Here is a 20,808-nt window from a genome sequence, read left to right as displayed (position 1 = left end):
CCTGGCGCTGCTGTCCATCCTCATGCTGCCGTCACAACGGGACCGGGTGGTGACAATTCACCTCTACAACCCCCATGTTCCTGTCGTGGATGTACTCCACTTCCTCGCCAGGTATGTCAAGGTGGCCGGCAGCAGCAGCACTGATGTCAAGGACCCATTTGGGATTTGGACCAGCAAGACCTTGAAGGTCGATGCCAATGAAGCCATCATCCACCCTCCCCCCAGCTTCGCTAAACAGGGGTGGGGGGGAGTCGAGGCTTCTTGGTTTACGCTGGGCAGCCCAGAGTTTGTCGCACCTGTGGCAAGTCTGGTCACGTGGCAGCTAACTGCAGCACGGTTGTCTGCAAGAAGGAAGGCCATCAGACCAAGGACTGTAAGCAGAGTAGGTGTTGCAACTCGTGTGGTGCGGCAGGCCACCTCTGCGCTCCCCAAAACCTGCCCCAAGCGCTGCCTCAGTTATGCTCGGGCGGCAAGGTTCAAGAAAAGGCTGGGAGAAGGAACGACAAATGCGTATGGTGCTGGAAAGGAGACAAGCAACCCTCTCTGCAGCGAGGAAAGTCTACCTGAGAAGGAGAAGAAAGGGGAGGCAGCTGAAACCAGTGACCCAGCACCTACCCTGTGCCCGGAAACCCCTCCTCCACAGACAGATTCAATGGAGGAGGAGGCAGCAGATGGACAAACAGGTCAGTGACAAGTAATACAAAGGAAAACCACAAAGAAAAAACCTCCAAGCGGAACAGGCCACCATCCAAACCAGTGGCAAGAGGAGGCTACCGTCTGAGACAGACGACAGCAGCTCCTCCTCACTGGACGAGGAAGTGCTGGAATGATGACACCTGCAAAAGAAGCGGCAGAACTCAAAAGGAGCTGGAAGATGAAGCCCCCCGGGCACTGAATGCTGTGATGGGCCCAGCGCGCCCCAACCCCAAAGTGCCAAACCTAGCGACATGCCCAGCACATCCCAGCTCCGGGACACAGAGCAATGACAGATCTGCCGCACTCCAGCTCTGGGAATCCGGGAGCAGTGATGTTTTTGAGGAGGAACAGCAGAGGACAGCACCCCCCCCCGACCCGCCCCCTGATGTCACCCCAGTGGAACAAACCCTGCATTAAAAAAAACAGGAGGGGTTTCTGAGCCCAACGATCATGCTTGCGTATAGTCTGGGTATGCAGGAACATACCGAAGGACTGGGATTAGCAAGGACAAACGGCATGGGAAGCAACAAGGAACTTTAAAAAAAAAAAATGGGTATAAGGATTGCTTCAATTAACGCGCGTAGCATTAAATCCACTACGTGATGGATTACCTCGCCAAGGTCAAAGCCGACCTACTGTTTCTGCAGGAGTGTAGAATACCAAACCTCAGCAGCTACAGGCAATGGTTGCGATGGTGGTCCCACGGGCCATCAATCTGGTCAGGGGGTAATGATTCGCGTTCCTCGGGCCTGGGTATTCTGCTGCGGGGAGGTAAATTCACCATCTCTGAAGTTGAGGAGGTGGTGGGCAGTCGTCTCATCGTAGCAGATGTAATGTATAACAATGCTCCGCTCCGGTTTATCAACGTGTACGCCCTGGTTCAATGCAGCGAGCGGCTGACCGTCTTCCAGCAGCTCTCGCTGCTGCTGGCGACGTCCAGCCGGTCATTCTAGGCGGTGACTTCAACTGCATCATCAATACAGCTGGACGATCGGCAGTGACGACAGCAAACTGGACGCTGCGTCCAGATTCCTAATAGAAACAGTTAAAGATGCCAAGCTGCACGACGTCCTCAGCAAACCTGCAGACTGAGCGCAGCGTAGATACACATGGTCAAGATCGGACGGGTCTGCCCGTTCCAGGATTGATTTCCTGTTTGTGTCCCGTGCTGTCACGGTCAGATCCACCAATGTCAAGCCGGTGTTCTTCTCCGACCATTGCCGCTTACTGGCTGACTGTCACTTACAGGACGACCAGCGGGTTGGCAGGGGGACATGGAAGCTCAATGCTACACTGCTAACCCCAGAGAACGTTGAACTCAAAAGGGATTACAAAGGTTGGAGGACCGTGAAACCCCTCTTTGAGTCTCCAGCTCACTGGTGGGAGGCGATCAACGAGAACATCAAGAGGTTCTTTATCTTCAAAGGCGTTCAGAGGGCGAGAGAGGGGCAGAGAGAAATGTCCTGACTCCAGAAAAGTATGCAAAGTCTGCTCCGGCTCTTTGCCAAGGAGGCCTCCAAGATCATCTTCAGGTCCAGAGTCCGCTCCATTGAGCAGGATGAGACGTGCTTGCGCTACTACTTCCATAAAATACACAGAGCTCTGATCAGAAGCCTGAAGGAAGAGGATGGCTCGGCAACGTCTTCGCAGTCCGACATACTAAGGATCAGCAAATTCTTTTATGCTGGGCTGTATGACGCGAAGCCCACAGACAGCAGAGCTTCCTAGTCCTACCAGTCATCTATCTCAGAGGTCTTAGATGACAGCATGCGGGAGAGACTGGACAAGCCGCTAACTCTGGACGAGCTAACAAAGGCCGTCAAGTCCTTCGAGATGAGTAAAATGGGTGGGAATCAAAGTTTCCCGATCCAATCTGGAGTTAGACAGGGCTGTCCTCTCTCCCCCTCTTGTTTGTTTGCTGTATTGAACCCTTTGCTGAGTCTATTAGGAAGGATGCGAGCATAAGAGGAGTGACAATCCCAGGCAGTGGAAGCACCCAGGTTAAAACCTCCCTATACATGGATGATGTTGTTGTCTTCTGCTCGGACCCGCTGTCTGTGCGCAGACTGATGAGCGGCTGCGACCAGTTCGAACTGGCCTCGGGAGCCAAAGTTAACCACGGCAAGAGCGAGGCCATGTTTTTTGGGAACTGGGCTGACCGATCCTTTGTCCCCTTCACCGTTGGGTCAGACTACCTGAAGGTGCTGGGGATATGGTTTGGAAGGGCCGGGGCGTGCACCAAAACCTGGAAGGAGCGAGTAGCCAGGGTACAACATAAGCTGAGCACGTGGGAGCAACGATCTCTCTCCGTTATGTCTAAGAACCTGGTCATCAGGTGCGAGGCGCTCACATTGTTGCTTTACGTGGCGCAGGTCTGGCCCATACCCCACTCCTGCGCTGTGGCAGTCACCCGAGCCATTTTCCGCTTCATCTGGGGATCCAAAATGGACAGGGTCCAGAGGGACATGATGTTCAAACCTCTGGATAAGGGCGGGAAAAATGTACCCAACATCGCCCTCATCCTGATAACTACCTTCGTATGTGGCTGCAACAAGCTGTGTGTAGACCTCCAGTATGCTAACTCCAAGTGTCACTACGTGCTGAGGTTCTATCTGTCCCCGGTGTTGCGAAGGATGGGTCTGGTCACATTGCCGCGGAACACACCATCCTGTTGGACCGTGCCGTACCACCTATCCTTCGTGGAAAAGTTTCTGCGGAAAAACACCTTTGACCACCAATCCATCAGGCAGTGGTCTGCATGGAATGTCCTCAAGGCCCTACGGGAAAAGGAGATGGTGGATCCTGTCGGATGGTTACCCGAGCAGACCGCCAAAGTCATTTGGCGGAATGCCTCATCACCAGAACTTTCAAACAAACACCAAGACGTAGCTTGGCTGGTGGTGAGAAGAGCCCTCCCCGTCAGATCCTTCCTGCATGCCCGAAGTCTCTCCCCCTCCGCGCATTGCCCCTGCGTTGGCTGTGGTGTGGAAGAGACAGTTGCCCACCTCCTTCTGGAATGTGCCTTTGCAAAGCAGGTGTGGAAAGAAATGCAGTGTTTTTTGTCGAGGTTCATCCCAAGCAACTCTGTAACACAGGAGTCTGTGCTCTACAGGCTGTTCCCAGGGGCGCACACCGAGATAAACATCAACTGCTGCTGGAGGACTATCAATTCGGTGAAAGACGCCCTTTGGTCTGCCCGAAACTTGCTGGTCTTCCAGCGCAAAGAGTTGTCCACCACCGAATGTTGCAGACTGGCACATTCCAAGGTCCAGGACTAAGTGCTGAGGGACGCACTAAAGCTTGGGGCAGCCGCAGCAAAGGTTCAATGGGGAAAAACCACTGTGTAAGGTCCCCCACCAAAGTGAACTGAGAGGCTGGAAAACCCCTCGAACTGTATCTGGAAAATTTTTGTTTGCTGTAAAATGTACATGGCATGTAAATGAAATGGAAGGGTTGTGAGGCAACTCATTCCTGTATTGTAGGAAACTTATCTCCTTTTCACTCTTTGTATTGTTTAACTTGGTGCTGTTTGGAACTGTTGTGTAATTTTTTTTTAACAGATTTTTGTGAACAAAATATATTTTGGAAATATAAAAAAAAAAGTTTATACCCCAATGGGCAGCGACATTAGATACTACTGAGCATCTATTATGCTCAATATACGCAATCACAATTTATCTGTGATATTAAGTAGTATTGTTAGCTCTCTTTTGAAATGCCTGTTTCAGAATTTTCTCACCTGCCTCTTTATAACAAAGATGATAATGAAAGCAAGGTGGTACCGCCCAACTTCAGCAAAGCAGCTTATGCAGTCACTACTTTGTGATATCCAAGCTATCCAAAAACTTTTAAAGTCCTTGACCAGACCATGACCTGGGGAGTTAAATTTGTCTCAAGTGCTGCAGGTTCAAAATAGTTGAGTGATCTATTACTAAGACTATGTGATTGAATATTTCCACATGCCTTACTTATTGGAACTGTCACTAGTGTAATATTGCCAGAATGTCACATAAAGTTTCCTTTAAATGTGTGCCTAATATTTGGAAGATTGTTTAAGCAAGCTTAGTCATCAGGTATTCTTTGCCTATCTAGGAGCATAACTGTCAGCATCCTCTAATGAGGATTCTACTGAAAAAGAATTTGGCACTTTCTAATAAGGCTCTTTCAGGGTATTACTCATTTGGGCAACAAATGTGCCTTGCCTGTCTCTGCCTGTTAGTCTGATTCCTGAGCTTGGAGAAAGGTATGATGCACAGAATAACTAGTGTAACAATGGATGTAGAGAAGAATTTTCAGTTGCAACTCATGAGGGCAAGCTCTAAGAAAGACGAAAAGGTTAAATCCGATGCAGATCTTTGATGACAAATGGGCACTAGGTCCAAAATGTTGACAGCCTGCCACCAATGATTGGCACGTATGTAATTTGTCTACATGTGTTTCGCAGCCTTGATAGTACTGCTGTTATCTAGCCTCGCCTCCTGGACAGGTCTTAAACTAATTCTTGTTTGGATGAATCAGGTCAATGGCAATATAAGCTTGTGTCATGACTTAGTCCTTTTTTCTGCCCCGCCCCATCCCCCAAACTAGAATACCAGTATTGCCAGTTTCCTCAACTGCCTCTACTCTCTGCTGCCAGTCATCCTTCCTTGCTGCTGTTCGGTCAAAAATATGCTCATGCTTTAAATATTTAATCATTAACTGATATGTATGCACTAGACACAATGCAGTACTTGGCTATATAACTGCTAAGAACCATTTAATCCTTTGCAGATTTGATTATTGACCTTGAATTATGATGGTGCCTGAACATATTTTCCACAGGAAAAATTGGCAATGGAATGAATATTGAGTGGTACAAAGAATTAAGAGAAAACTTGCATTACTTTCTCTGTTCACATAGGAAATTATTCTCCTCCATATGATGGAAAGTTTCCATTTCCTGTTATTTGTGGGGGTGTCAGCTTTCAAGATTAAAAGAGCTTTTAAACATTGTAAACAGTAGCTGATAGTTTTTGTCTTTTTCAATGTTGTTCAGAGCTATATGAGAATTTTTAGCAATTTCACTTCATGGTTTAGTTATGTAATAATGCACTCTTCTGATCTAATCAAACATCACGCCTATATATAGATTAGTATGTCTTAACAATGTATCAACATTATTGTGTTCAGTATAAAACATTGCATGCCATGCCATGTGTGAAGTGTTAATAGCATTGGTGTAACATTGCTATTGGCTTTACTTTTAATTAACTGAACAGATGTGTCTGACCATACTGTAGCTGATAGCTCCCATCTACAAGACAGCCACTGTTCCCACACACACATGAATAACAAATTAAACGTTTGAAAAGGGTGGATAATAAAGTTGCATGACAGGGCCTCAGTGAGAACCAGTTCACCTGCTGTACAATTAAGAGAGTATGAGAAGAGACTGGTAGCTAACATAAAGGGGAATCCAAACGTCTTCTATAGGCATATAAATAGTAAAAGGGTGGTAAAAGGAAGAGTAGGGCCGATTAGGGATCTAAAAGGGGATTTATACATGGAGGCAGGGGGCATGGCTGAGGTTTTAAATGAGTACTTTTCATCTGTCTTTACCAAGGAAGAAGATGCTGCCCAAGTCATAGTGAAAGAGAACGTCGTTGAGATACTGGATGGGCTAAAAATTGATGAAGTATTAGATAGCCTGGCTGTACTTAAAGTTGATAAGTCACCAGGACCAGATGAGATGCATCCAAGGATACTAAGGGAAGTAAGGGTAGAAATTACAGCAACTACAGGCCAGTCAGTTTAACCTTTGTGGTGGGAAAGCTTTTAGAAACGATAATTTGGGACAAAACTAACAGTCACTTGGACAAACATGGATTCATTTAAGGAAAGTCAGCATGGATTTGTTAAGGGCAAGTGGTGTTGAACTTGCATTTTTTGATGAGGGTAATGGGGTTGATGTGTATGTGGACTTCTAAAAGGCATTTAATAAAGTGCCACATAACAGGCTTATCAGCAAAGTTATAGCCCATGGAATAAAAGGGCCAGCAGCAGCATGGATGCGAAATTGGCTGAGTGACAGGAAACCGAGTAGTGGTGAGCAGTTGTTTTTTGGACTGGAGGAAGGTATGTAGTGGGGTTCTCCAGGGGTCAATGTTAGGACTCCTGCTTTTCTGGATATGTATTAATGACCTAGACTTTGGGCACAATTTCAAAAGTTATGGATGACACAAAACTTAGAAGTATTGTGAACTGTGAGGAGGTTAGTGATGAACTTCAAAAGGACATGGACAGGCTGGTGGAATGGGCGCAGACAAGTGGCAGATGAAATTTAATAGAGAAATGTGAAGTGATACATTTTGTAGGAAGAACAAGGAGAAGCAATATAAAATGAAGGATACAATTCTAAACGGGGACCTGGGGGTATCGTTAAAATCGTTAAAGGTGGCAGGGCAGGTTGAGACAGTGGTTAATAAAGTATGCAGAATCCTGGTCTATATAAATAGGGGCATAGAGTACATAAGCAAGGAAGTTATGATAAACCTTTATAACCTGGTTCAGCCTCAACTGGAGTATTGAGCCCAGTTCTAGGCACCCCACATTAGGAAGGATGTGAAGGCATTAGAGAGGGTGCAGAAAAGATTCACGAGAATAGTTCCAGGAATGAGGCACTTCAGTTACATGGATAGATTGGAGAAGCTGGGGTTCTTTTCCTTGGAGAAAAGAAAATTAAAAGGAGATTTGATAGACGTGTTAAAAATCACAAGGGGTTTGGCTAGAGTAGATGGGCAGAAATGTTTCATGTTAATGGAAGGATCAAGGACCAGAGGGCACTGATTTTTAAGAAGCAACAGTGACATGAGGAAAAACCTTTATGCAGTGGGTGTTAAGATCTGGAATGCACTGCCTGAGAGTGTGGTGGAAGCAGGTTCAATTGTGACTTTCAATAGAGAATTGGACAGTTTATGTGAAGAGAACAAATTTGCAGTGGTATGGGAAAAGGGCGGGGGATTGGGAGTAGATGAGTTGCTCTTGCAGAAAGCAAGTTGACACAGATATGATGGGCCAAATGGTCTCTTGCACTAATCATTCTATAAGTCTATAGATCTCTGTCTTTTATATATTCTTAACTTGCAAAACTAGCAAAATAATTTTTTTAAATGACTGACGTTCCACCTGGTAGCTAATGCTACTCAAAGTAGGCTTGCACAGATGAGCTTACCAATTTCTGGCTCATTGGCTCTGATTGAGTTGAATTGCACAAGTGCTGCAAATGTTATGCATCCCAGTCGACATGCTCTGGAAGGGTGCATTTGCACATAGTTTACCAAGTTAAACTATTCCTATTTTGTGTTAATGGTACAGCGACAGTGCAAATCTAGTGATGGACCTACCTGGAATGTAATTTCAGTGCTGTAGCAAATCTAGATCACAATAACAACTTATATTTATATACCACCTTTAACGTAATGAAACGTCCCAAGATGCTTCACAGGGGCATTGTAAAACAACATATGACACAGCCACAAAAGGAGATATTATGTCAGACGACCAAAAGCTTGGTTTAGAAGTAGGTTTTAAGGAATGTCTTCAAAGAGGAAAGCGAGGTGTAGGGAGGGTATTCCAGAGCTTGGGGGTCTAGGCAGCTGAAGGTGCGGCCACCAATTGTGGAGTAGTTAAAATCAAAGATGCGCATGAGGCCAGAACTAGAGGAGTGCAGATATAAAATCATAGAATGGCCTCCTTCTGTGCTGTAACCATTTGGCCCTTCGTATCTGTGCTGGCTCTCTGAAGGAGCAACTAGTGCCACACCCTCGACTTTTCCCTGTAGCCCTGCACAGTCTTCCTTTTCAGCTGATCTAATTCCCTCTTGAATGCCTCGATTGAACCTGTCTCTACCACACTCTCTGGCAGTGCATTCTAGATCCTAACCCCTGGCTACGTGAAAAAGTTTTTCCTCATGTCGCTATTGCTTTTGCCAGTTACCTTACATCTGTGGCCTTTTGTTCTCAATCCTCTCGCCAATGGGAACAGTTTCTCCCTATCTACTGTGTCCAGATTGCTCTTGATTTTGAATATCTCTATCCAATCTCCTCTCGGCCTTCCCTTCTCCAAGGATCCCAGGTCTATCAGTCCCTCCTTTCTCGTTGGACAGGAAACATACTGCTGTAGAAAATTCTAGACACACTCAAGGAACGCTTGCCCATCTCTGTCCTTTTATACTACTACTATCCCAGTCTATATTTGGATAATAAGTCCCCCATTATAACTACTGTATAATTCTTGCACCTGTTAACGACCGGGTGAGGAAAGGGTCACGGGCTCCCCTCTTGGCCCTTTCCTGGTTTGGCTGTAACAGGCTTTATCTTTTAAAACACTGTTTTTAGCTTAACACCTCAGTGAGTTCTTGCTCACTGCTCTCTACTTGTAATTGTAAATGAACCAACCAGACAAGTTTTCTCAGGTTTAAACAAGAAAGATGTAAGTTTATTTATGTTATCACTTCAATTTGGTTAAAATTACCAAACGGCGTGATGCAACCAGGCTAGCATGTATACAAGATAAACACACACACAAGTAGATATAGAGGGGGAGAAAGAATTAAAAGGGGAGGTTTAAGTAGGGTTGGCAATAAATAGAATTCAGTTACTATCTTTTGGTTTGGATGTAAAGTCCTTGGTTGGAGTTGAGATCTTGTAGTTCTCGCTGGGGCCCAGCGCACACTTTCAAACTTGCTTCTCTGGTACCGGACGTCTGAAGAGGTCCTCTGTCTTGAGGCTTAAGCTGCTTCCGTGGGTCCCTGGGACTTTGCTTGAGACAGGGAGAGACCTTCCTTCCCTTTTGTCGTTGAATTGCAGTCTGCCTCAAACCTTTCTGTGAGGTACAACTCAGACAGTTCCCATTCTACCCAGCAGGTAAGTCATCTGACCAGCTCTTTGTTTGAAACTGCACCTTCTGCGAGGGTTGTTGATTCTCAAAGTTCTCTAGTCACACTCGACGGTGTGTGGAGCTCTGGCTCTTACACAGACAAAGAAGGTTGATTATTATGATTGCCCAGACCAGTCTTGTTAATTGAATCAGTGAGCACTCCCATTGTCTCTCTATTCAACTGTCTCTCAGAATGCAAATATGTAGCCATATTTCAGCTCTCCAACTCTGTGGTCTTTTTAAAACAAGTTCTGTGCAATGTCCAGTAAAAGGGTTCAAGTAGCGTTCCATCTGATGAAATTAATGTTTCCATTTGGCAAGTGTGGTTTCTGTCACACACCTCTCTGTAATTTCCTTGCAAATTTGTACCTCCACATCTTTCCCACTAGTTGGTGATATATCGACTACACCGAAAAATGTAATTGCATCTTTTTTGTTCCTTAGCTCAAGCCAAATAGATTCTGTCCTTGACCCCCCTGGGACATCCTCTCTCATCTCTCCTCCCTCCCTCTTCCCCTCCTCTCTCCCTCTCCCGAACTACAATGTTTCAGAGCAGGCTTGAGGGGCCATATGGTCTACTCCTGCTTCTATTTCTTGTGTTCTTCTTAATCAATACTGCCATCCCTCCTCCTTTTTTTTCCCTTTCCCTTTCCTATCTTTCCTGAGCACCTTGTATCCAGGAATATTTAATATCCAGTCCTGCCCTTCTTTGAGCCAGGTCGCTGTTATTGCCACAGCATCATATTTTCATGTGACTATCTGCGCCTGCAACTCACCAATCTTATTTACCTTAGTCTGCACGATTGCATACATGCACAGTAACCCAAATTCAGACTTTATTATTTTCCCCCTTATTCTGAACACACCTAATAACTTACTTTTTCCTACACTAGTGCTATCTGTCTCTTCCAGTATTCTGTGCCTGGAATAGACAGGCGTTTCTGCGGCTGCAGACATGAATCCAGGATAGTATGTTGCCTCCCTGGTGCCAGGGTCAAGGATGTCACTGAACGCCTGCAGAGCACCTGAGTTGGGAGGGCGAACAGCCAACAGTCGTGGTCTACATCGGTACCAATTACCTCCTGTTTTCCACACCCTGGCCAAGGTAGTTTAACCCCTCCAAAATAGCACGAGCCAATTGCCCTGCAAGGAAGTTGGTCCCAGCTATGTTTATGTGTAATCCATCCAGCCTGTATAGGTCCCACATCCCCCAGAGCTGGTCCCAGTGTCCCAGGAATCTAAAGCCCCTCCTCCTGCACCATCTTTTCAGGCACGCATTCATCTGCACTATATTCCTATTTCTAAACTCACTTAAGCATGGTACTGGGAGTAATCTGGAGAATACTACTTTTGAGTTGCTAGGTGCTAATCTCCTACGTAGCTCCCTAAATTCTGACTGCAGGACCACGCCCCCCTTTTTACCCATGTGATTGGTACCGATGTGGACCACGACTGCTGGCTATTGACCCCCCCCCACTCAGGTGCTCTGCAGCTGTTCAGTGACATCCTTGACAATGGCACCCGGGAGGCAACATACTATCCTGGATTCATGTCAGTGATCACAGAAACGCCTGTCTGTTCCCCTAACTATCGTATCTCCTAACGCTATTGCTCTTCCAATCGTCTTTATGCCCCCCCCTGTACAGCTGAGCCACCTGTGGTGCCATGGACATAGCTATGGCTGCACTCCCCATCCGAACTATTACTCATCAGTATTTGAAACTGAATATTGGTTGGAGAGATGCACTCAGGCGACTGCTGCATTACCTGCCTGTTTCTTCTTGACTGCCTGGTGGTTACCCATTCCCTTTCTTCCTGCATACTCTTAAGCTGTGGGGTTACCACGTCCAGAAACTGAACTGGAGTAGCCATATAAATACCGTGGCTACAAGAGCAGGTCAGAGGCTAAGAATCGTGAGGCGAGTAACTCACCTCCTGACTCCCCAAAGCCTGTCCACCATCTACAAGGCACAAGTCAGGAGTGTGATGGAATACTCTCCACTTGCCTGGATGGGTGCAGCTCCAACAACACTCAAGAAGCTCAACACCATCCAGGACAAAGCAGCCCGCTTGATTGGCACCCCATCTACAAACATTCGCACCCATCACCACCGACGCACAGTGGCAGCAGTGTGTACCATCTACAAGATGCACTGCAGCAATGCGCCAAGGCTCCTTAGACAGCACCTTCCAAACCCGCGACCTCTACCAACTAGAAGGACAAGGGCAGCAAATACATGGGAACACCACGACCTGCAAGTTCCCCTCCAAGTCACACACCATCCTGACTTGGAACTATATTGCCGTTCCTTCACTGTTGCTGGGTCAAAATCCTGGAACTCCCTTCCTAACAGCACTGTGGGTGTACCTACCCCAAATGAACTGCCACGGTTCAAGAAGGCAGCTCACCACCACCTTCTCAAGGGCAATTAGGGATGGGCAATAAATGCTGGCCTGGCCAGCGTCGCCCACATCCCATGAATGAATGAACAAAAAACATGCTATCCACTCTTAACACCAGCTGGTGCTCAAGCTGCAAATCTGGAGCTCGAGTTGCTACAGTTGACAACACTTCTGCACATATGGTTAAGCAGGACACGGAAAGCACCCCAGAGTTCCCACATAGCAAAGGATGTGTACTCAAGATGTTGGACCTGCCCTGCCATTCCTCTATCTATTAGACAATTAACTTTACTACTACTAATAAACCTTTCTACTTTTTAAAAAAAAACTCACCAGCTACTCACTTCCATACTATTGACATCACTTAAATATAGGGAAGTTAATGGAATGTTTTTACTTAACCCTTATTTTTCAAAATTTAAATTTTTTCTTTTCCAGCTCCTTTAGACTAACTCCCAAACCTGAAGCGTTGTGGGGCTTGAGATGGGGAAGGGCAAGGCCCGGGCAAGATTGAAAACAAGGATGAGAATTTTAAAATCAAGACGTTGACCGGGAGCGAGAATGGGACTTGGGGCGAGTTAAGACACTGGCAGCAGAGTTTTGGATGATCTCAAGTTTATGTAGAATGTGGGAGACCAGTCAGGTTTACAAGGTTCATTTGAAGCCCTGGGCTCTTTTAAAATGTACTGTGCCTTGATATTTTAGAGAGCAAAGATTTCCACCCTTGCCCTCCTCCCGCCACATCCTTGATCTCTAAACGTTAAAATAAATGCCTAAATATGGAAAGGTTGTCTCAGCATGCACGTATCTATCCAGACATGGGCAGGTCAGTTATTCCATCTGGGCAGGAGCAAAGCAGCGTCAACAGGGAACCGCCTGGCTGGAACATGAACTGCAGATCAGTACCAATACTGTAATACAGTCTAAGTATACAGCTGCTGATGAAAGACGAAGCTTTGAAAGAATATCGGGAATGTAGGACCAATCTGAAACGAGGAATTAAGAGGGCTAAAAGGGGTCATGAAATATCTTTAGCAAACAGGGTTAAGGAAAATCCCAAAGCCTTTTATTCATATATAAGGAGAAAGAGGGTAACTAGAGAAAGGATTGGCCCACTCAAGGACAAAGGAGGAATGTTATGCTTGGACTCAGAGAAAATGGGTGAGATTCTAAACGAGTACTTTGCATCGGTATTCACCGAGGAGAGGGACATGACGGATGTTGAGGTTAGGAACAGATGTTTGATTACTCTAGGTCAAGTCGGCATAAGGAGGGAGGAAGTGTTGGGTATTCTAAAGGGCATTAAGGTGGACAAGTCCCCAGGTCCGGATGGGATCTATCCCAGGTTACTGAGGGAAGCGAGAGAGGAAATAGCTGGGGCCTTAACAGATATCTTTGCAGCATCCTTAAACACGGGTGAGGTCCCGGAGGACTGGAGAATTGCTAATGTTGTCCCCTTGTTTAAGAAGGGTAGCAGGGATAATCCAGGTAATTATAGACCGGTGAGCCTGACGTCAGTGGTAGGGAAGCTGCTGGAGAAGATACTGAGGGATAGGATCTATTCCCATTTGGAAGAAAATGGGCTCATCAGTGATAGGCAACATGGTTTTGTGCAGGGAAGGTCATGTCTTACCAACTTAATAGAATTCTTTGAGGAAGTGACAAAGTTGATTGATGAGGGAAGGGCTGTCGATGTCATATACATGGACTTCAGTAAGGCGTTTGATAAGGTTCCCCATGGCAGGCTGATGGAGAAAGTGAAGGCGCTTGGGGTCCAAGGTGTACTAGCTAGATGGATAAAGAACTGGCTGGGCAACAGGAGACAGAGAGTAGCAGTAGAAGGGAGTTTCTCAAAATGGAGACGTGTAACCAGTGGTGTTCCACAGGGATCCGTGCTGGGACCACTGTTGTTTGTGATATACATTAATGATTTGGAGGAAAGTATAGGTGGACTGATTAGCAAATTTGCAGACGACACTAAGATTGGTGAAGTAGCAGATAGTGAAGGGGACTGTCAGAGAATACAGCAGAATATAGATAGATTGGAGAGTTGGGCAGAGAAATGGCAGATGGAGTTCAAATCAGGGCAAATGCGAGGTGATGCATTTTGGAAGATCCAATTCAAGAGTGAACTATACAGTAAATGGAAAAGTCCTGGGGAAAATTGATGTCCAGAGAGATTTGGGTGTTCAGGTCCACTGTTCCCTGAAGGTGGCAACGCAGGTAAATAGAGTGGTCAAGAAGGCATACGGCATGCTTTCCTTCATCGGACGGGGCATTGAGTACAAGAGTTGGCAGGTCATGTTACAGTTGTATAGGACTTTGGTTCGGCCACATTTGGAATACTGCGTACAGTTCTGGTCGCCACATTATCAAAAGGATGTGGATGCTTTGGAGAGGGTGCAGAGGAGGTTCACCAGGATGTTGCCTGGTATGGAGGGCGCTAGCTATGAAGAGAGGTTGAGTAGATTAGGATTATTTTCATTAGAAAGACGGAGGTTGAGGGGGAACCTGATTGAGGTGTACAAAATCATGAGAGGTATAGACAGGGTGGATAGCAAGAGGCTTTTTCCCAGAGTGGGGGTTTCAATTACTAGAGGACACGAGTTCAAAGTGAAAGGGGAAAAGTTTAGGGGGGCTATGCGTGGAAAGTTCTTTACGCAGAGGGTGGTGGGCACCTGGAACGCATTGCCAGCGGAGGTGGTAGATGCGGGCACGATGGAGTCTTTTAAGATGTATCTAGACAGATACATGAATGGGCAGGAAGAAAAGAGATACAGAACCTTAGAAAATAGGCGACATGTTTAGAGAGAGGATCTGGATCGGCGCAGGCTTGGAGGGCCGAAGGGCCTGTTCCTGTGCTGTAATTATCTTTGTTCTTTGTTCTTTGTGCTTGTGCTCACTGTCAGTATTATCTTGCACACTGTCTGAACTGTCCATCCTCTGCAGTAGAAGAGAATATTTTCAAAAGGATGTTTTTTCAAACTATTATGTGTTGCTGTTGACATGACAGTTTGAGTACATTGCTCTCCCCAGACTTCTTAAATTGTAACTGTTGATACATTTAGAAGTAAAATAAACAGTAGCAAATAGGTTCCTCATAGAAAGAGGAATATGTATTGGCACAAGGATGATTTTTGTTTTTGCAAACTGTCAATGGTTTGCATCAGTCTCCCACAAAAATAACTTGTGGCATGAAACTTCTGAGGAAGCTGCTCATATCATATCCAGGAAAAAAAGCTGTGCAATATGCAAGCAGCTTTCAAAGTAAATAAGTTTTAGGGTGTGTGTATGTAGTGTTCATAACCCAGCTGTTTCTCAAATTCATTGCAACTTTCCTAAGCATTGGCTGACACCACAGCCATTTGACTGAATTTATTTACTTTCTCAACTTTGAAGTGGTGACCAGATCCACTCATTTTCTGCAGGCCATTTTAATCAATTTCAGAGTTCCCTGTATAGTTGCAACATGTGTTGAAATGTGTTATGAATATTGAGGTACAAGAGTATCAAAATTTGCCTAGTTTGAGGGAGTGCATGAGAACTGTCTGAGCAATTAAAGAATTAGGCAGCCATCCAGTAAAACTGCCCGATGGGAAGTGACAATGTAGGTTGTTCATATTTGAGGCTTTGGGATCATTTGAGATGCATTGTAAACTGAGAATTTGTTTCACAGCTGTGTGTGTGGTAACTTAAGCTCTTGTTTACATGGGAAAATTTGAAGATTAATTAACTGAGTGCTTAAAGATTTTTCCAACTTTCAAGATGTGCAAGTAATCTTGGCAAAGCAGATTTGCTGTGAATTAGTAAAGATGAATGTTGTTAAGTATAATTAAATGCAATTATAGAATGAAAGAACATTTCTTTTCAAAGTTCTTCGTTAAATTATTGCTGTGTTTTTGACTTGAGTTCAGCTATAATGCTGCAGCTCTCGGGTGAATTTTATTTCTGGATTTTCTCTGGGTCTGGGGAGGAAGAAGAGAGGAAACCACTTGGAATACAGTAACAACAAATGTCTAACATAGATCCGTGCGAACAGAAAAGTCTGCCCCATTTCCATTTGATTTCATATGAATGTGCATAGTGCCAGTCACAGTATCGGGATGTCCCAAACACTTGACAGCCGGTGAAGTACTTTTAAAATGCTGTCACTAAGAAGCGCAGCAACCAATTTGCATACAGAAAGGTCACGCACACAGGTACAACCAGAACATCTGTTTTTAGTAACATTGGTTGAGGGGTAAATGTGATCATACCACCAGGGGAACTCCCCCATTGCTCCTCGAAGTAGTGCCATGGGGTCTTTTGTGATATTGCCTTATCAGTCAGTCCTGGTGGATTACATTTTTAGCATTCAAAATCAGGAGGGTAACATTTATTCAATTGCGCCCCATAATGCTCATTGCAGTACTGCAGCTATTAAGCAGTCCACATGTCACCCAGTTATCATATCCAAGGCAGGACAACAAAATGCTCACACCAGTTAGTACATCCTGTATATTCAAAGACCCAGATCTCCAGATCAAATATTTCAAATGCATCCATTCATAAATGTACAATGACACATTTTACAAGCCTTGCATTTCAGTGCAACAAAACTGCTCTAACTAGTAAACCCTAATAATCCAATAGCTAATTCCATCCAATTATACTAATCTTGTCTCACTGCGTGTCTCAATATTTGGGTAGGAAAGAGTCAAATCTGTAAGTGAAAGTAGTTAAGGGGCGAATGTTGTATAAATCGATGTTAACAGCAACAGTATAAATATTAATTATATAACTAGCAAGACAAGCAGATAAAAACCAAGCTGGGATTTAGAATTAGCTTGGGCAGCAAAAACTGATTTGCTAAATTATTAATACAATTAATCCCATTAATTCAAATTCTATTTTTGCTGAGGAGGAAAAAATAAATTATCCTGCAGTTTGAAATGTGCAATTTTTGATAAACCAGCATGAGGCACTTTTCTTTTGCACAATTTCAATTCAACTTCATCTATGCCATTTCATGTTGGAATATTTCAGTGATAATTTCTCCAGAACAACTTTATTTAGTAAGCAAATTGTAAAATTGGATTCCAACTTTGTCTAAGATCCTTACAATCAAATGTGACATGACCCCCTGAGAACAGGAGAAAATGGGAGTTTTCGTATCACTTCTCACATCTTGCTTTTAAATTAACGTGTTTGTGCTCCTTCTAATTAATTGCTCAAATGTTGTTTAAATCTTCTAAATCTAGCTTTATTTGACTTTGACACTTGTTTTTCTTTGAGGTGCAGTTAGGATGAAGGTTTTGTTGTGAAGAATGTTGTAACTACTCTTGCTGTTGAATATTGTGTTTTGATGTGGCATGTTAGTTTACTGCAGCTTTGTGTGTGTCTGTGTCTTGGATAAATAACAAGGAATATAGGTATGCGACCCAGTAGTTTTACACCACAGCTCAAAGTAAAAGATTTTTCTTGAACCTTGGGGCAACTCTTGGCTTTTAATAACTCTTCATTGACCACCGTGGCCTGCTTTCAAGTTAATGAACCTGGCATTCTCTCCTTCCCATTCTTTGATCAGGATGACAGCTGCAGAAGGTTAGAGAAAAAGTGAAGTCAGCCTTAGTCCTTAGTTGCAGGCAGGCAATGGAGTGATTTCTCATCCAGCACAGCAGTTATCGCCTTGAGATACAGGTGCAGACAATTAATAGCCACAGTCTTTGACAACAGGTTGCTGGGAGGCAAATGGCTGAACTAGTGGACTGAAGTGAAGAAAATGTTTAAAAGAATGGTCAAAATCTGAAAATCCTGCCTTAGGACAAAAGGGGAGTGCCTCTCCATATTTCTCTTTCAAGCATTGATTATTACCTAACCTTTTACCATCTATTAACATGTAATTATATGGTACAATTGCTTTTGTTCGGATTTTTGCTCCTCTCCCACTCTCTTTTGCTTTCCTATACTTACTCCTGTTGTCAGCCCTAATTTTTCTGTCTTCCCCCATGTTAGCTACCTTCCCAACAAAGTGCACCATTTTCCAGCCAAAAAGATGACCTCAACTTTTTGATTATGCTGCTCTAACCAGTTGCCAGGGAGTGTACGACAGAAGCCGAGGCTCAGTTTCCCTCTTGGTTATTTCCCCCCTTGTTTCCTCGCTGATGGTGAAACTGTGCACCTAACTTGCAACTTCGTGGTTTAGAATATTTTGGGTGCAGATTTATGTCCTGGCTGGAGTTTAAAACAGACTTTATATTTTTTCTAGATTACAACACTGAATCAATAAATCAAGAATACTGAATTATCTGTGGGGAATTGTATGGTTGACGGAGCCTAACTTTCTTGAGCTGAAAGCTGTTAATTTACTGCATAGCAGAGGAAAAAAAGACTTGCATTTATATAGCACTTTTCACAACCTCGGGACATCTGTTAGCACTTTACAACCAATGGAATACCTTTGAAGTGTAGATACTAATGTAACATAGGAAACGTGGCAGCCAATTTGAGCACAGCAAGTTCGTAAAAACAGCAATGTGATTATCAGATAATCTGTTTTTGTGATGTTGTTTGAGGGATAAATATTGGCTAGGACACTGGTGGGAACTCCCCTGCCTTCCTTCAATATAGTGCCATGGGATCTTTTACTTCCACCTGAGGGGGCGAATGACATTTTGGTTTAACATCTTATCCATCTTAAATTTTGGACAGTGCAGTGGTCCCTCAGTACTGTCTCTCGAGTGAGGTTTAAGCCCATGACCTTCTAACCTGGAGGCAAGAGTGCTACCACTAAACTACGGCTCACACTAAATTCTTGGATTCAGCAATAATGACTGTATTACTGAATCCAAGCAGGCAGCAGCACCAATAGGACATTATATATTATCAGTGGCTTGTTATTTTGTTCTGGATCTCGTGAACCCTGCCTAATGATTTGCACCTTTTTAATAATTATGAAAGATATGCATTTTGCAACCTGAAATGAAAACTCTCAGCTTGCAAACTGATTGTGATTGAAAAATGCTTTCACTATCCTGTGCAAGCAATTGAAAGGAATTAATAGGGTAGTGTTACGACTGAAGCTGGAGAAGTACACTCTCCTGTAGTTCCACTTCTCCATGGGTCACAACGTACATTTGAATGCTTACCCTGTTACCGATACGGCCAATTATATACTTTTTTTATTTCAGAATAAAATCCACTAACCAGGTTTCTTTAATAAAGAATGCAAAGCATTAACACATAAATTGAAATCTGAAAGTTCCCTTCTAAGTTACCCCAACACGCACACGCACATCAGTTAAAGAAAAAAATAAAGAAGTTTTCTCTGCAGAGATCTGTTTACAAAAACGGCAAAATAAAATACTTTGGCCAAGTACTTGTTAATTCCTGAAGGAAAAGGATAAGATATGGAATGATATCAGTTGTCCCTTTTATTCTGGCGCTCCAAATACACGTAGATGGCTGTCACTGGGATCATTTTGGAGCAGTTCCCTCCAGGCGACTAGAAGGATTAGTCTGGCAGGCTTTCCAGGAGAAATGCGGCCTCAGGTTTCAGATATAACACTGGATTCTTTCTCAAAGAGATGGAAAAAGGATGAGCTGGTTTCTTCTCTCTTATCCCCAACTGACTCAAAACAATATCCAAAACAAAACCAACTCTTGATCACCATAAATCTTGACATGTCGCTTCTCTGTTAACAACTCCCCCTAGTCACCAAGGCTCCTGCTGTTTATTTAGTTTAAGACATGTGACATCCAGTAAAGGGTTTTTAAACAAAATCTCAAGTCCTTTCTGTGACTTTTTTTTTAAAAGTCCAACATCTGTGGAATCTCTTTCCATTTCCACAATTTTAAACGCAAATCCTCAAAAAGTATGAAAAAATGGAAGCACTTTCACAACAGTAGATAGAAACTTTTTTTCCATTGATGGGGAGTCTTGTACAAGGGGATGTAATCTTAAAATTGCAACCAGCCATTCAAGAGCGAGGTTAAGATGCTGTTTGTCAAACAAAGGGTGGTAGAAGTGTGGAACACTCTCCCACAAAAAGCAGTAGATGCAAGCTCAATTAGTTTTGAATCAGAGTTTTGCTAGACAGCGGTATAAATGAAGTTGAGATACAAATCGGCCATGATCTCATTGAATAGCAGAACAAGCTCAAGGGACTGAATGACCTCCACCTGTTCTATGCAAGTCAGAGGCAGAGATTTTTACAGGTAACATGGTCCTAGTTTCTACCACCGTTTTCAAAGGCATTTCTGTCTTCATTGGATTCACTGCAAGAGTTGGTGTTTTAAAACCTGGAATGCTTTGTTCAAAAGTTTTCACGATGCAGAGCATTTTTAAGTTTTCTTCAATAATTGCTACACATAGTGGAAAGGGGCTAGGACTTGGTGGCTTACTGAAAAATCGTATCACTGTTGTACGGATAATTGGTCAGTTTTTCTGTGTCTTTTGTGTATCACATATTCATTAACTTTTCTTTTTGTTAGTTTATTTGTTCAGGAAAGTAAGGACAATATGGACATGTCCTTGTGATGGAGTGCCCCTAAATAACAGGAGGCTGATTAACGGCTGGTAGTTAGTGAACTCAATTTAGACATGAACTTGTCCGTGTGTTAAGGGAATGCTTTCATAGTGTTGGTGTAACTTATAATTACAGAACCGCAATACATTAAACAGAGGATCCTGCACTGTCTGAGTGCTGCAGTCTGTCATTTCTAGTGGAAGGAGGTTAAAACCCATTATTGGGTTTGTGGGTGCATGCGCTCCTCAATTTCAAACCTCAAAAAATTGCAGGGTTGGTGTGCATC

General features: G+C 44.0%; 1 protein-coding gene across 1 annotated transcript in view; it reads left to right on the top strand.

Moving 5' to 3' along the window:
- LOC137383521 (dynein axonemal assembly factor 5-like) overlaps positions 1 to 20,808 on the top strand; it is a 116,212-nt gene that overhangs the window by 39,698 nt on the left and 55,706 nt on the right. The gene's annotated exons all lie outside the window — the stretch shown is intronic.

The sequence above is a fragment of the Heterodontus francisci genome, chromosome 24 (assembly GCF_036365525.1).
Source record: "Heterodontus francisci isolate sHetFra1 chromosome 24, sHetFra1.hap1, whole genome shotgun sequence".
Lineage (NCBI taxonomy): Eukaryota > Metazoa > Chordata > Chondrichthyes > Heterodontiformes > Heterodontidae > Heterodontus > Heterodontus francisci.
This window is presented reverse-complemented; position numbering and strand designations above follow the sequence as displayed.